Source organism: Ambystoma mexicanum, chromosome 6p (genome assembly GCF_040938575.1).
Source record: "Ambystoma mexicanum isolate Mex_15411 chromosome 6p, UKY_AmexF1_1, whole genome shotgun sequence".
NCBI classification, from domain to species: Eukaryota; Metazoa; Chordata; class Amphibia; order Caudata; family Ambystomatidae; genus Ambystoma; species Ambystoma mexicanum.
Genome location: NC_090935.1, coordinates 1,049,691,228 through 1,049,708,739, shown reverse-complemented (window position 1 = coordinate 1,049,708,739; position 17,512 = coordinate 1,049,691,228). Strand labels below are relative to the sequence as shown.

The 17,512-nt window shown below is 46.6% G+C and overlaps 1 protein-coding gene across 6 annotated transcripts in view; it reads right to left on the bottom strand.

Annotated features, from left to right (window-relative positions):
- SEMA4D (semaphorin 4D) overlaps positions 1-16,224 on the bottom strand; it is a 974,222-nt gene extending 957,998 nt beyond the window's left edge. Inside the window, exon 1 of one of the 6 annotated variants that reach the window (XR_011280337.1) lies at positions 15,889-16,220. The gene's annotated coding sequence lies outside the window, so the exon portion shown is untranslated. Of the gene's footprint in view, positions 1-15,888 lie in introns of all 6 variants that reach the window. The other 5 variants (XM_069625652.1, XM_069625653.1, XM_069625654.1 and 2 more) reach the window with 5 other exon arrangements.
- Between the last annotated feature and the right edge of the window lie 1,288 nt (positions 16,225-17,512).

Genomic DNA, 17,512 nt, shown 5'->3' with positions numbered 1-17,512 from the left:
GAAAAGGCTAACCCACTGGTAACCCCAAGCCTTTCGGCAGAGCAGATTTTACTCATGTGGACAACATACAGATTTGGGTGGTGTCGAAGAGGACACCCGTGGGAATCCACAGAAGTCTGACTTTCGCGAATTGCCCCAGAATATTACCCACAAACCCTAGCAAAGTTGGAAACGTTACGACCGCCTACATTTGGGGAAAAAAGGGGCCAAATTTGGCCGAGATATCTTATGTAACAAAAAAGTTACAAGGGATTGAATGGCGACATATCGAAATCACCAAAGGTGGGCTTGGCAGAAATACCCATGGCAGTTAAGGGGTTAAGACGGTAAAGCCCCAGAAGAGATATCATTTGTAAGGTAGCTCAGTGAGTTAATGCTCCAAATGCAGATTGTGAACAGGAATATGTAACACCTGTGTTCAGCACCTGGTTTAATATACCGGTGGGATAATAAGCTGAGTGAATGCATTCAGCTTTCGATGCAACACAGCATTTTCCAGGTCAATTGGTTCAGAAAAAGTGGTGGAAAACACCATTACTGTCCCTTTTTCTAATTGGCTGGATTTTCGTGCATTTTCTGGGTGGAGTTCGGGAGCCGAGTGGACCCCCTGTATTTCCCGCTCCAACCGACAAATGTGGCCTTACTGCCAGCATGGATTCTCATGCTGGAAATAAGGAAAGGGATTCCTCTGGGGTCTCCTTGGAAATTAAACCTGGTAAAAGCGGGCAGAGTCCATAGGAACCAATTGTCAATTCTGCCAGCAATCGCTATTGCACGAGGTATTTACACTCTTCCAGAGTGGAAAAGCAATGTGATTTCACCTGCCTTTTATGCTAAAATCTTCCATTTCGTGGTAGAAAAGTAAAAACTGCGCCAATGGAAGTGGTCGACCCCATGCAGTTTATTTTGCGCCTTGATGCTTGTGGATTTTGCGTGATGCTACACATGTAATAAATAAATAAATACATTTAACATGACCCAAGATAAATGGAAATTCGTGATCAGAATGAGTGAGCATGGCATGTCGCTGGTAAGAGGGTGTCCTGTGCTTCTTGAGTGCGTTGGCAAATGCTCTTAATTGCCAGCTCACATTAAACAGATGCTTAAACACATCAGTGTGGATTGTGCAATAATAAGTCAACAGAAGTATTTCAAATGGACAATTTAGCTCTTTGGGTGACATCGTCAAAGTGGGAGAATGTTGCCCAGAATGTGCCACTTTCTCTGCGGAGTAAATTGTGCCCACCCTGAGGAAGAAGTGTGAAAAGCCTGCAAGGGCACTGTGCCCTGCTCTTTGTGTGTGTGTCTTCCCCACAGGGCAACAGATGCAGACTCAGACATGGGTAAGTCTCAGGTCGCAGGCCTGTACACTAGTTGATGTGGCAAAGGACTCCAGACTTCAGATGCTGATAACATTAGTAGCATTGAGTTACATGCCACATGACAGGTATGTGTGATAAAGTTGCAAAGCAGAGCTGTTAGTGGGCTAAAGCAGGAGGCAATGTCTGCACACCCTCAAAGGATACGTACAACCAAAAGTAATAGACCCCTCCCCCCATCATGGCTGTACGGGCCAAGTTCCAAACCAGGGCAAGAATGCCCTCCAATCATCCATGCCCACGAGTAGGGTACCCTTCGTGCTCCAGGAACCCTGTTGAGCAACCTCTGTGCTTTCCAGGTGATACTAACATTATTTAAAGCCAGACGTCTAAAAGGGAACCGCTTAATTGCAGCTGGAAATTAGCTCCTGGCGTGATCAAAATTTCTTAACCAAGAGTGACATCATCCCCTTCATTTATAAGCAATATGTGTGTTCTAGCGTTTCTTCATCCACTGAATTTCTGTTAGAAACAAAGGCAAGAGTTGTGACTCTTGTGTAGGCATTACGAAGGCAGTTGCCAGCCTCTGGCATAATATGCCCATGTTCTTCAAATATTGGCAAGCTGTTGCCCTCTTATGGCCAGGTAGAACTATTATGGCAGTGACTGGCAAATGCCTTTCTCCGGTAGACAGTAAAGCAGAAAGAAGAGGCCAATTCAAGACACGGAACAAACAGAAGTTAAGACAGACTGCAGCTGCCATTGCTTTGTTAGGGAGAATATGTTGAGTGTTCAAGCAAGAAGGTATGTATTAAGCAAGCAAGCAGTGAGACAAGGGAGAGGCAGAGAAAGGCCAGAGGGGCTCTTTGAATAGTGTAACAGGGCGGAGGACCCATGCTCTGCCGTCCTAGTAACATATGAGAGAATCAAATAGATCAGGCTTTGCAGCAAATGTTAAAACGAGAAAGGAACAGAGTCCAGCTCTGCATTCAGAATAACAAAGGCAAAGAAAGGCTAGGCTCTAAAGCCAGCATGAGATGGAATAAGAGGGACCAGACTCATCGTGAGAGGCTGGCCCGTCCCTCACAGGGGTGCTAGAGGGGCAGCCCACATAGCGGGCTGCCCCTCTGGCCACCCCCCTAGGTCCACATACACCTTACCTACTAGGCATCCCACGGGTCCGACGCATCCGGCTGCGGACCTGGGGAGTGCTTATAAGGGGGTGGGCTTGCGATCGCTCATCCTCCTTGTTTGCTGTACTCCCCACTCCCCAGAGGACAGTCAAAGCAGCAACATCACACACCTGGTCCCTCTACTCCAATAACAGGGCTTACTCAGAGGTACAAGCAAGATTTCCTCTTTCTTTGAAACCCCCATCCTTCCATTCCAAGAGACACACACGTCTCCTTGCCCCACACAAAAAAGTAGCAACTTGCAGTTGGTAGAAAAGGCTGCAACTCCTTTATTTGGCAGGAATCCACTTACAGGTGATCTGCCTCTTAAAGAGCTGGCATCCTAGCAGTGGCCCACTGGAAGTAATTGTTATTTCCTCTCTCGTACCATGAGCTCATAGTCAGATGACAAATCCAGATCCTCTGCCCTGTTACACTATTCCAGACAAATCCAGAAATGCAACATATAAAGACATGTTCTTTGCTGCTGCATCCTTTAATTTTCTTCTGTTTTCTTATCTTCTTTTCTCTTGTTTTATACATTGATGATATTTGTAATTTAATACGTACTGCTATTTTAATTTTGGGAAAAGTCAAGTTCTTTGACTAAAACACAATAAATAAATTTAATAAAGCAAAGTCCCCAAGGTGTCCCCCGTACCCCCCAGATTTTATGTGTCTCCTACGCCCCTGTCCCACAGCCGAGGAGATCTGGAGCTGAGAACACGACCAAACTTAAGCATCCTACAGTTTCCCACTAACATGAGAACTTTGTTTGAACCAATTTGAACTGCCATTAGACCAAGCATGTCATACTTCAGAGTCACTGCTTTCAGGAACCACTGTACGACCTGGTGTTACATAACTATTTTCATGTGGCATTTGTTAACACCGGTTTTGCCCTTTTGTTGCCCTGTAATGTCAATTTTCCAATGTATGGATCTCAGAAGATGAAATCCTGAGTCGGCCCTGCCAGATTTCAAACCCATGGCCTTCAGTTTGTCAAGTCTCTGCAGCAATAGGTTAGTGCGCTGGGCTATTCAAGAGAATTAAAGATTCTTTGCATTCTGCCCAGTCAGTGTTTCTATAGAAACTAACACAGGCCTGCCAGCATTCCTACCCGAGCATCCTAATCTCACAGAATAAGTGGGCATCTATTTTTCTCTCCACAAACTGTTCATTTCATTTGCATCCTGTCCCAGTTTTTGCTTCACTAGTGTTCTACATGAACAAATGAAGAGTGGGAAAGCCTGGTGCGACCGAGCATTGTGTTCAGCACTAAACCTCTGCCGCAGCGGCTAGAACCGTGACACTCCACGGCTTAGTGTAAACTCCCCAGTAAATATCGATTTATTTGGGAGTTTCTATATCGTGTAAACACCACACAAGCGGAATGTACAATAAAACAGAGCATCCCAACAGGCAAAAATATAAAATACTTTCAAGGGGAAACGTAGCAAAGAAAATACAATACAATTCCACGAAAGCGAGCACAAATGTAAAAGGAACAATACGGCAATGCTAGCACAAGTTGCAGCAGAGATTTACAAGATACGGAGAGGGCACCAGAAAGTCAGAAAAGCTATGACCAAAGGACGGGATTCCAAAGTTGATAGAACACCAGATCTCAACATTTCAACATAAAGTCAGGAGAAATGCTGCCACAGCACACAGCTGCACTTCATGGTCCTTTGAAATCCAAGCACCTCCAACCAGAAGTTCTTGCAACCGGAAGGCCAATGCAGCCCACAACGATTGCCACTTTAGAAAGCAGGTAAGTGGAAGATGCCCGTCAGGCTTCCATCGGAAGCTCGCCTGTAGTGCCTAGCGCCTGTGGCTGTACCTCACCAACCTTAACACACCACTGATGGCCTCTGTGTTCCAAGTAATCACCCCCTTCATTTGACAGCACCAAATAAAAGCCCAACTTTCGACCATTCAACAGTAATGTGGGATGAAGGGAGACAGCACAGCGGAATGTCGAACTTACACCTCAGACCGACCACAAACACTGGTTATTTTCATTCGCCTCTTAAGCCACACTCCTCTGAAGTTCCACCCACCAAAGTGCCATATTAAAACGTGAACTCCGTTATCAAAAAAGCAAAAGAAGTTTCCGCTATCCTAGGAGTTTTAGGTCCTGGTGAATTCTAGGAACACTACTGGCCCCTTGACGATACGTTTTGTGCCAGACCCTTAATGACATCTGAATGTTGAATACACCTCTGATGCAGTCAGCGAGGAAAGCTAATGTTTTATAGAGGTGGTCCTCTTTACCCAAGCACCCCTGCCTCGCTGTGCAAGCACTGGACGCCACCCGTGGACTTATAAAGAAGCTTGGGTCACTAAAAGGAACAGCTGGTAGTCAGTACCCGCTATGCATTTTAGGAGGTAAACATCTCGGTCCAGGCAACACTTGCCGGATCACCCACCTGATCAAGACTCGGCAAGTTTCAGAAAATGCGCCGAAGTTGTTGTCATAATGACCATCTCCCTTGCTTGAATAAACCTTGGCGACTTCACTCTGCACATTACGTTTCCACTGGAGATCCCGCCATAGTCCTTGGCGGTTTCCTAACCTTAGTCAACATGACTCAACACAGCTTCACTGCCAGACACACTAATGCAGACAGTGGTCATCACAAATCCCCTCGCCTTTCACCACCCAACCTAAAGTGATTGGCAAATGGGTACCACAGCTGCCTTAATATCCACCCTTCAGCAATCAAAATAAGCATTTGATAGGCTCTAAAAGCAGCTCCTGGATATCAGGGAGTAAGCAGGAGTTCCCTCTGTGGGAACAAGGAGCTGGGAGACAGTGTTCTCCAAGTCTAATTTGCACATGAGATTCAAGCTATAGCTCTGTCCTTTCCATGTAACCTATTACGATCTACATGTCATTTAGAGGTTTTCTAACGCATCTTCATAGAAATTACCAAACACCCACAGTTTATATCACATGCGTATGTTTGCATGGCACTGGTTACACTGGGGAATCAAAAGTAGGTCCTGGTAGATGTTGGCGTCAGGCTAACCCAGGCTACAAGCAGGTGCTAAACACCACCCAGCACTTCATATCCCTGTAGGCGAAGTCCATGTAATTTCCACGCTGGACTGTAGCAATGCTATTACCGCTAGGCTCCCCAAAACCTATGTGTTTTCCCTACCCCAGAGTCACCTTCTTGAAGATTCCTTTGTCTTTCTAATAATAAGAGGATTTGACTGCATAAACGGTGACACATGTTTGCTACTTGATGACCAATCTTTCAAAATTGAAGTTCACAGCACCATTCACTTCAAGACAAAAGCACTATGTGCCAAAATCACCTTTTCTTTGTTTAATATCAGTGCACTATGGCAACCCCTAAATACATGGCAACAATTCACCCTTTCATCAGTCATCCTTTAAAATGGTCCAATCCCATTATCTGCCCAAATGTTAGAACACGCAAAGCTTGTAAAATCTGGTCCCTCTTTTATTAATTATTAATTGTATCCACAGTGCACATGCAAACATGTTGTACATTTTGAACAATTACTTCCTGCCTGCAACGAAAAAGATCACCTGGTTGGTGCAACTGTGTTCCGAGGTGTTAGAATGGCTCTCGGAGTCGGGGACTTGCTAAACAACCCACTCAAACATAAATAAGACAGCGGGAGGGCAGGGGTTCTGCTAGCGTGGGAATAGTCTCCATTCACTTAAACCGGAATGAGGTGGTGTAAGTACCGTGTGGAGGATATACCCTCAAGGAGTGTCTGGAATCACGGGTGTAGGGGTGGAGGGGGGGGGAGAGACAGCACACTAATAGAGGTCACTGTCCAGCACAGCGACTGGATCCTTATCAACATCTTGGGAGCAGCCAAATCCATTAATCATGCTATAAGTTTATGTAATTAACGTTTTGGGGCAAATAAGGCCTCTGGCATACAGTGCTAGCTTCTCAAATCACCTCATCCTACGCTAATGAGGACAGGTTATTCTGTAATGGATTGCACGCCCAAAAGGCTACATTGAAGCCACATAGGGAAAAAAAAATCTGATCAGAAGCAGTGAGCTTGTTTGCTGGTCACACCAGTGCTTTAAGTGGGCTGAGGCCAGCCGGGGCCACGCCCAGCAGTCTACAAAAAGTGGGACTGAGCCGGGGCCCTACCGGGACCCCCTTCTCCCACCACGGCAGGACACATTATCCCACCATGTCCACAGCCGCGACAGGAGATGCGCCCACCATTAAGTCAGACAAGCTGACAGAAGTGCCATAGGAAGTTACTGTCCTTTGTTTCCCCACCCCCTCCCCAGGTCACAGAGGTGTCTTTGATCCTCGGCGAACCTGGGGACTCAGTGCCATATTTCCGCAAAAGGTGGCTTGAAAAGTACACACAATTCAAGCCATCTTTTATAAAACTTTGCCCACGGACAAAGACGCCTCTGACTTTGTCCGTGGTCAAAGCTTTATAAATGATGGCTTGAACTGTGTACTTTTCAAGCCAACTTTTATAAACCTAGAATGTTTAAAAAAGATGGTTTGAAAAGTATGCAAACCATAAGGTACGCACACAAATATATAAATGCTATATATATTTGTGTGCATACCTTAATATGATTTCTGTACTTTTAAAGCCATCTTCAAGTACGCAAATAAATAAATTCAAGCATTTATATCATTTATGTGCGTACTTTACTATGGTTTGCATACTTTGAGACTTCTTTTGTAAACATAGAAATATGTAACATGCATTTTTTAGAGAAGATGACTTGCATAGTACATAAACCATAGTAAGGTACGTATAGAAATATATAAACGCTTACATACAATTATATAATTGTTTGAGTACTTTACTATGGTTTGTATACTTTTCAGGCCACTCCATCCTAAAAGCAACGCCCCCAAATGAGTTCCCTCCCCCGATTTCTTACCCCACTCAAAGCCCTGGGTCCACGCTGGAGTTCTGAAATATAGATTGCAGACCGCAGCAGCCGGCCCCATCACAGGGTCCTCATAGGTCCAACACTAACTGGATTAAGCCTTTTAAACTGTCTCTGCAGCGGGGCAGGGTCCCACAGATAAAGGCTACCAGGTGGGATTGAAAGCTATCATCAAACTGCCAATCTGGCCAGCAGCTAATGTTGCTGCCACTTTGAGGAAAGCCACAGCTGCACAAGAGCGAGCAGGGAAGGGGTAAACACACCTGGGGAGGGAAGAAGATCTAAGGCCGCGGTGCGGAGCTGTGAATATAACTGCGCACAAAAAACACACAGGACGCTGCCCTTGCTCGGTCCTGCCCCGAGGCACGGGAAACAAGAGCTGCTCGCTGGAACTCTGGCAGAATCCCAGGTCACTAAACGGATTTCCAAAGTCTAATTCACCCCGGAAGGACAAAAACAACGGACAGCCAATTTTTTTTTAAAAAAAGTACATGAACATGTGTGCAGTGGGACAACAGAGACCAGGCGCAGGCTGTTCTAAAGCAGCGAGAGCTGGCGCTGCAGCATTCCACGCTATTTAATTGTGTTCCCGCGGCAGTAAGTTAACACAGTAAACAGCGCGAGCCGTTTCCAACCAAGGAATAAGTTACCAAACTCCAATGTCATTTCACATTGGGGAATTATTAACTTGGGAAGCGAACCGGCTGTACACAAATAAATGAGTTGCTCCTAAACGCGCGGGTGTATAGCTACTCTCCAGGGTAGAGCGGAGCGCGGCATACAGACGGCCAGTGCAATACTTGTGTAATGCAAACATCACAGGAGCCTATTCACTATTGGCTAGCAGAGCAGAGTTGTTCACTTGTTGAAAGCATGATTACTTTTCATGAGCGAGCATCTTCCCAGAAGGTAACAAACAGCCTACCCATTCCTCTTAAGGGGATTAAACAGCAAAACTGTCAGGGTTGCTCAAAAGCGGGATGCTTTAAGGAGAATTTGGTTTTAGACTGTTGGCCTCCCGTTCAGAAGTTGGGTAGGAACACTTGTTACAGAGATTTCAAAGTCTGTGCGGGGGTAAACAGTTAAGGAAGGTTTGGCTAATGCCAGGGACCATCTAGGATACTCTATTGGAAAGGGATCCTACTGGGCCAGTTACTGATAGATGGTGGTGTACCCAAGGGGAAATTGTGAGGGTAGGCAGCTGCCCTTGGGGAAATGCAATAGCAGCACTGTCTGTTCATGGCGATTAATGTTTTAACACGAGGACTAAAATGTTTTTGTCTGTTATGACACGGGATAAAGGACCGGCGAGAAGTTCTGCATCTTTCAGGTAGCGGCCTAGTTGAGGACTGAGGATAAGTTTGGAGTGGCACTGGTAAATTGGGTTCGTGCGTGAATAATAGGCTGGTTAACGGTATCAAGGATGCAGGTGCAAGGAAGGCCACCATTGCCTTATAAGCACTAGAAAGGTCACAGGTTCAGGCCCCACACAGGGCGAGAGATGTGGACGGTGTTAATGCCCATTTAGAAGTATTAGCAGCCTGTGTCAATGCACTCAAAAAAGAAGAAAAAAAGCAATACAAATGTTTTGCACCTCCATATGAGTCGGAAAGGATGCAACGCCAGGGCAAGAGGTAATCTACACCACAGATGATTTTGCTGGGGCCCGCATTGAGATCTTAAGGGAACAAATATGTGCTTTGTAATCATGGTCCAGGTAGGCAATGTGTACTGCACAAAGAAGAGAGTTGTTCATTTGTTGTACTGTTTTTTCTTTAACTGTCTTTGATGGGCGCAGTACAGGCTATTAAGGGCATGGTTCTTTCAAAAGGCGGCAGGGGATGTGTGTAGTAGTTTGTGGCACTATGTAGCAAAACCCATCATGGGGTACTCGGATTTAAAGGCTAATTTGGAAGGCATGCTCACTCAAAGGTAATATATTGCAACGAGTTCTCCGAAAAGCAGTGAAGTAAGATACGTTTAAGGAATATGAGGGCAGACGCTAGGTCTGCAACGAGAAGGATACAACACTGGAATGGTCTCATGGCTAAGGATTCTGCCAGGTGACACGGGTTAAAATACAGCAGGCAGTAAACTGATGTCCAAATAGAACAGTTATGCACAGGTCGCATATGGTAATTTGAGTGTAGGTGTATAGGGGTTGTCACAGCCGTATACTAACATGTATGCGTAGAGCATCAAAGAGCAGGGTAAAAAATAAGTGGAACAAGTCATACGTTTGTGTCCACGTCAGGCATGCACCAAGAAGGAAGAACTGAGGGTGCACTTGTCGAAGGGAGCATGGTTGGAATAGAACAGTGGTAGAAACTGCATGGCAATTGCCTAACAATAATTATGCAACAAAGGGAGAAGGTGGTTTTGGCCAATAAGGTATGCCCAAACTATAGGGCATCAGGCCATAGAATTGGCCACAACGGACAGCATTGCTGTTCACCACGGAGGAGGTACTTGGACTGGGGATAAGGTTTAGGCCTCAGTTATCATTGTAGGGGGGAGTATCCCCCTGACATTACCCGTATTAGGGGTTCGAATGGTTGCACGGCTAATATCGACTAGAAAAACGCACATGGACTGCGTCGGGTCCAGGTCAGGAAAGAGGACAGTTGCCTAGAGAGGGTAGATAATCACCTGGGATATGTTTGAGGATTCCGGATAGGGTATGGTTCTACAGAAAAGCTTGGTGCACAACTGGAAGGGCAGTGGTTGCAGGCGTCACATCACAACATTGCCGCCAAAGTACTAGACAATAGGATGGGTGTATGACCCTGGGGTATTGCGAACACTGCAGCTGACGCTCTCTTGTTTTCAGTGGGACAAGTTCCAGAAGGCCATCGGCAGACTCGAAAGACAAGGGACCAGTTCATGATGGAATTAGGAAGCTGGTGACGTGGACCAGATGCTCTGGGATCTCGGGGAGCATTTGCTCATGCCAGGAGTTAGGTCCAAGTACCAATTTAGCTGCAGTACATTTTTGAAGGTGATGCCCGACCAAGGGTACGCAGAGAAGTATGAGCAGTCTAATGTTGCCAAAGTACTGGAGAACAGGATGGGTGTGTGACCGAGGGGTATTGTGAACACTGCCGCTCTCTCGTTTTCAGGGGGACAAGTTCCCGAAGGCCCATCAGCAGGCTCGGGAGACAAGGGACCAGTTTGCGACGGAATGAGGAAGCTGGTGACATGGATCAAATGCTGTGGAACCTCAGGGAGCATTTGCTCATGCCAGGAGTTGTCCAGGTACCAATTTAGCTGTGGTATATTTTTGAAGGGGATGCCTGACCATGAGTATGCAGAGAAGTCTGAGCTCCTGTTCATAAAATCTTTATTTTGAACCCTCTATTACCTGCCATCCAATTACTAAGTTTATCACTAACATGTGATGAATAGGTAAGAGACGTTGCCACGATTGAAACCCTTTGGTGAACTATATTCCCATGGTAGGATGATGATTAGAAGATATACTCCTGTAGGTAGTGCCTAAAATGCAGACCACACAGAGACTAGAAATAACCAGTTGGATCACCATAGCATGAATAGACAATTATATAAAACTACTACAGGACTCAGCAAGAAACCCAACAAGCAGACAGCTAACCAAAATCGGATAGTAACTTGAGCCTGAGAAATAACAGATGTTTCTTCTAAAAGCAATTTAACAAGCCACTATTCAAACAAACACTACACAAAACCCAAAGAGGACTAAGGGATCCAGCTCTCCGTTTTAGATCTTGCTGTGTTAAATGCATTGGTGTGAAAACCCAGTAAACAACTACATGCAGACACCATATACACTGGTCGTAGGTATCCAAGCACTGGAATGTTCACATTACCTTGCACCAGAGACAAAATTGTCATCTTTTCTGAACTCCAAGCCCCCCTTGCACCCACTCCTAAAAACGACATGCCACTCGTTACATAACTATTTCAATCATAGCTTCACTGCAACACATAGGAGTACACGAAAATCAAAGGGGCAATTTGCCCGCAGCATGCCTCAAGCCAGTTACGCACTCAAGAATGGTCAGAAAAGCAAAAAACTGAATTCAAGCCGATCTCGCAGGATGTCAGTCGGGAAACTTGCCTCCCTCAGAATAGAAGAGGAATAGGAAAGACATCCACCCACAGAGGGCACAATGGTTTAGAAACGTGTTCTCCCAGAGTACAGATTCTTCACCTAGGATCAGGCTAGGTCGCGGCCGCCGTCGCGCCAGGTGGCTTGATCAACACAATGTGGCCGCTTGCCAGGCCTGACTGAAAACGGATGCATGGTCATGCCAAAACACATTGCCAGAAACCAGGCAAGTGCTTCAATGCTGAATGCACACTGTATAATGAAAGGAAATAGTTAGAGGGCATGAAATACCAGGGAGATTCGTACAGGAAATTAAAAAAACATGCAATATAAATGTTCATATGCTCACTCCCTCCGCCACACACCAGATGGTTTGACATACTGTTGATTTACAATGGAAGATTAACCTACTAACAAACCATAAACCTTAATACTGGCTGTAAAAAATAATGCCAGGGTTGCCGGCGAGCTTCAAATGCCTTCGCATAGCACCCATGGGACCCGATAAGGTCGCTGTACACACTTCAAAGGATACCTGAATTGTTGGTGAAAATGGTGTATTCCCAGAGCACCCACTGGGTACAGAGCATCATTGATCAACAGACCTAAGGCTACGACCCACGAATGCCTGTAGGGCCTTTGCTCGGCACTTGCGCTGCCAATCCTAAACCCCATTAAAGGAAACAGAGAACGAAGGTGAAGGGCTTAAATTTGCTAAATTTGCAGCGGATTAACGTTCTTTGCGATCAAACATCAACCCGGCCAAGAATACTTCTGATGATTAATTGAAAGGTGGCACGATTGCTTTGACCCTTTGGCAGATTGTGGCAAGAGACGTGGCTCATCCCAGCACAGGAGAGAAGGAAGGAAAAACATGTAAGAAAGAGAAATACACCAGCTTGCATTCTGTGAGCTGAATGGTAAAGGACAGATATAATCCCTGCCTTCCAGAGTCAAAGCTGGTGGTGCAAGTTACGCGGTGCTAGCACCTAAAAACTGGAACACACTACCACTCAAACGCAGAAATGAAACCTCCTTCACTATGTTCAGAAAAGCCTTGAAAACAAACACTTGAAAGTGCCCCCCTTTAACCATGGAACACTCCATCTGTATTATTGTTACGAACCATGTAATGCTTTTTCTTCCATGTAATCTGTATACAAGTGAATCTTCTGTAACAGCGCCACGATGCCTCAGGGCGGCTGCACACTTTATACATTCAAATAAATATTAATCCTGTGCCTTGCCTTTGCTCTCATAATGGGAAATAGTAGCTAAACACTTACTGAAACCCCAACAGCCTTTGCTTGAAAGTGGGATTTCCATACTTCATTGGTTTAGGAGGAAATCCGACAGGCATCTGTGTAACCTTAGCAGCCCTTCCGTGCAAGATGGAGTTTAAGCCAATCCTCAGAGGGAAGCGCGTGCACCATGCACGAGCACTCTTCCAGTGTATGGGCTGAGGCTGGGTTTAAGATGCAAGCAGTAGCAGAAACAGAAACGCGATCCAACTGTACACTATTTTTGTTGCTGTGGCAGGTCGAGCCAATTTCTAAGAAAAGCAAAAGTGAAAGACAAATGTGTGAGGGCCTTTCGAGATAAAACGCAGACTCGCTTGTTTCTGTGCACACTGCCCCAAGGTGAGAGCACATGGCCTTTGAACAGGCGCTGCAGAGCTACCCGATGTGTCCCTTTAAAAAGAAATCAAAACTTGAACTCATTGCCGAGTCACTCCTTTAGAAGCACTTGGCATTTCCCTGAACAAGGTTACTGTATACCCTCTGCCTGGCACTGACAAAAATAGCACGGCCACCTCCTTCGCCTTCCTAATACACTATGTAGCCAGTGGGAAAGGTTGCCGGGTTGCAGGCCTGCTATCTGAACCTGCAATTTATTTGCGCGGTAAAACCACCACCAACTATTTATGCAACAATATAATAACTAGATGTGCATAGCCCTGTAATCCAGTTTCACAGTACTCTGCGACCGTTGTTACTTATTACCCACAAAGTGGTATCCAATTTATCAGCCATAGGGTGAAGAGCTGAGTCGACTCCACAGGGATATCAAACCATGATAAACGTCATCCTGTTCCCAAGGCCATCATGTTGCACTTGAGTGACTGCCAGCTATTATTCAATGGTCAGAAAGAATTTGCTGGACATTTGGTCAATGTTGGTAGTACGGTATGCGTCTACCAGACTTCTGGGAGGTGCAGACACAATAGCAAACCACGTAGTCACAAGTGAACTCCAAGCTAGTGGCTAAAGGCCAACATTCACCTTGGAGGATCCCCGACTCAGGATGGTGTTTCCTTTCCAACCACTGCGACTGGCAGATTCTCCACCTTCTCCCACCAAACCTAAAAAAAGACGAGCAGGCAAATTACAGACAAAATTCTGTTTTGGATGATCTGTCGAACACCCACACTTTTGCAAAACGGCTTTGCTGAAGAAAATTTTCTGAAAACGGAACGGGTTTGAAACAAATTATTCATGACTCCCAACTCTCCAGGCATTTTCTATATGAAAATCCAAAAAAGTAAAAATATTCCATGCCGCCCCACACGTTTTAGAAAAATATCACTGAAATGAGAAACCTAAACCTGGGGTGCATGGCTTCAAGGTGCTTGTATAGGGTGGTCGTGTTTATCATTCACCAAAAGAAGCTTAGAGACCCCCTGGGGGTATATAACACTTAATACATCCGATAACTCACTCCATGCATGATGAATATGGGGGTCACTGGAAACGGGGCTAAAAATAAACAGGAAGGGGGAGGGTTAGCACAGTCTCTAGTCAACTGGCAGTCGCATGGGTGACAATGAGTAACGGTTAGGAAGAAAATGGGACAGTCAAAAATAAAAAATGGTGTTCTCAGATGTGCACCCACGTTTAAGCCTATGGGAGGGTTAACATGGGGTAGAAATTAACGCAGTACAAAGGCCGAAACCTGCCATCACTGTGGGTTTGCGAGGTGTGAAGGTAGAAAAGAGAGAAGGGGGGGGGTTATTTTGCCATGTGTGATGGTTACATTGCCAAGGGAACCGCTTATGGACGCAATAAAACCAAAGTGGGCAGATTGCTCCTGCTTATTCTTAAGGTTTGCTGCTGATTTTTATCACATATCTTAGAGGACGGGTGCTGAGCTGCTAGGATCATGCTGCCCTTGCTAGCTATGTGTTGCAAATAAGGCTAGCTGGTGGCAATCATGGCCAATGCATATGCGACTGCTAAGGAGGAGTTTTCAGAATGTGGCACAGACCAGTAGAGCGTTCTGTGTCTGATGGAAGGGCACCCGATGAGGGTGCAACAATAAATGAAGGGGCAGAGAGTGAGGGTAACGCAGTGGTTTTGAGTTTCACATCTCTCTGATGCAGGAAAATCTCATTTTTTTCCAGGCAATTACGGGCCACTTCGTTGTCATTTGACCGCATGTGTTTAGGCTCCTACCGCCTGCTTTTAAATGCACACACACAGTGGGAAGTCTCTCAAAAAGGAAAAACATTATTGTTGCAAATAGACCCCTCGTCGCCAGATGTCTGCAACAGCCCGTTGTCTTTTGCACCAATACGCTTATTTTAGCCAGTACAAAGCAAAAGAAAAGTAGAGTGGCCCCCTGCGTTTAGCTACACAGTACACGGGCAGCAGTATCACACGGGCATCAAAAGGGAGATGACCAACATTACACAAGTGAGGTCAACTGCACCAGACAGGCAAAGTAGAGGCTTCCTCAACAACCAGGAGAGGCACAGGGCAGGTACACACACACAACACCTCACACAGGCATCAGTACAAGAGAAGCATGGCTGTGTCCAGCAGCAACACCACGCCGAGATGCTCATTGCAATGCAGAAATGACAAACTGCACAGAGGAAGACATAACCATCGGCATAACAGGCAGGGGCAGTCAAAGCAAAACACCGGGACCGATGCACAAGGACATCCCGGGCATCAAAAGGCAAGGGGGCATGAGCGACCAGTTGCCAGGGCTGCATCGCAACAAAAAAAAACAAGGGGCGAGAGTTGCACGCACGCATCAAGGCGAGGGAGACAGCAGCGCACAGCTTAGGAAAACAGCTAGAAAACCAATTGCAGCACGAGTCTGAATAACTAGGAAATCTCCACAAGGGACCTTTCTGACAGCCGTGGAGTGTCGCGCTGTTTTTTGTTTGAGAGGGGGCCGTGATGACCAAAGCAGGACTTGACTGAAATCCCGCATGGTCTCAGAGTCTCTTCGTCTCCCACATTTAAAACAAGGGGGCATGGCTCCAGAGTCCCTTCGTTTCCCACGTTCAAACAAGAGGGTGGCCGAGCGGCGCCGTTCTTGAAGGCACCCCTCCCCCTTCTTGCCCCGTAGCACAGGTTCCGGCCGGAAGCTTACCTGCGGTGGCAGCTGCCCCGCCACACACAGCCCGGTGCCTCTAGTAACAGGTGCCGCCGCGGCCGGAGCCCGTGGAATGGCGGCCGGGGCTGTAGGCTCTCTCCCAGGCGGGTCAGACAGGCTCTCTCAGCCCTGTCGCACTCACTCCTCCTCCACCAGCTCCAGGAACGCTAGGGGAGGGGCGCGCCGCAGCCTGCGCTCTGTTTGGGGGAGGGGTGAACGAGACGGAGCGCGAGAGAAAGTGCTCTCTTCTCTCAGAGGCTCTGCAGGAATCCAGTTTCTTCACACGGACCCCGGCGCTCTCAGAGTGGCTGGCGAGGACTGCTCCCCGGAAACTATAACAACGTCCACTGGAGCTCCCACGGCTCTTGGGCTTCTTGATAGAGAGACAAATGGCTCCTGGAGTCCCTCGAATAGGGTTTAGTGCCTGCAGTTTCCTCGCAGCCCAATCTGGGGCGTCCCACCTTACCCCATCACAGATGCAGCAGTGTGGAAGCGGTCTGCGTGGGATGTGCGAGCTTACAGCATGGAGTGCCTCGTCTCCTTGCTCTTTATTGTGCTGACAGTTTTGATCTGTCAGTGGTGTTTTTGTATACCGAGGTTAATTATTCCAATTTCTCTGATTGAAAGTGTAGTCACGGGGTGGGTTGTTTCACGGTCAGCGCGGGTAGGCGTTCAAAGGATTTGCAGCAAACCTACCAAGTTTCTTGATCAGTGGTTTGGTTTCGGATCCAGTCGTAGGAAGACATCGCTGTTCAGCTTTGCTGGATGTTTATACGCTTCTCTATGCGCAGCTCCCTGGGCTGGCCTGGTGTTCTTGGAAGAGCGTAGTTGCAGCCGCTGCAAGAATGGCTTTGTTTTGCACTTTTTGAAGAGTCATCCGCTGTCTTTCTGCACTGGTACTTAATGCCAGGGAGGTGGATGTCGGGGTGGGTTGTAGTGCCCGGTGGTTAGAAAAACGTACTCTTATTTGATTATGCAAACAAGCATTGGGTGCCAACTTCTGTTTGTTTTAGCAAAGTTAAAACATGTACCGCTCCAATGAGCAGGGGACAGAACGAATATAGGTAGATCGACCCGCCTCCCTAGGTCGAAATAGTGCATTTTACTGCACATTTTTAAAAAGAAATTGGAAACATTCACAGAATCTAGCACATAACATTTACATCTCTGCAACAGTCACCCAGCCAGCTCTGCTACATTTTCATTGCAGCTTTTTGATTGGCACTTGCCACCCAGCGTTCAAAGAATAAAACAAAAGCTGTGTTTCCTGCATTACCTCTGCATTGCACTTCCTCCTATCAGAGCTTTTGAGGCCCAAGCTCAACAGACGGGATCCAATTTCTAATTAAAACTGATCCGCTCCTCCCCAGGAGGTATACCTCCCTGTCCCAGTACCCCAGTTAATTTTATGCTGTCCTCTGGACCTGCTGTTCAGGAGGTGGGGAATGCCTCTGGCAGTGGCTTGTACTTTTCTCCCAACCTATACCCTGGCCTCGCTCCCTAGGCCCCTGTAAAGACTAGAGGGGGGTGTCTGTACTTCCGCTCTCTATATGGTAGAGGAGAGGCACAGAGGACCCCAGCCAAGATTCTCTATTATTGGTAACATAGTCGAGCAATCAAG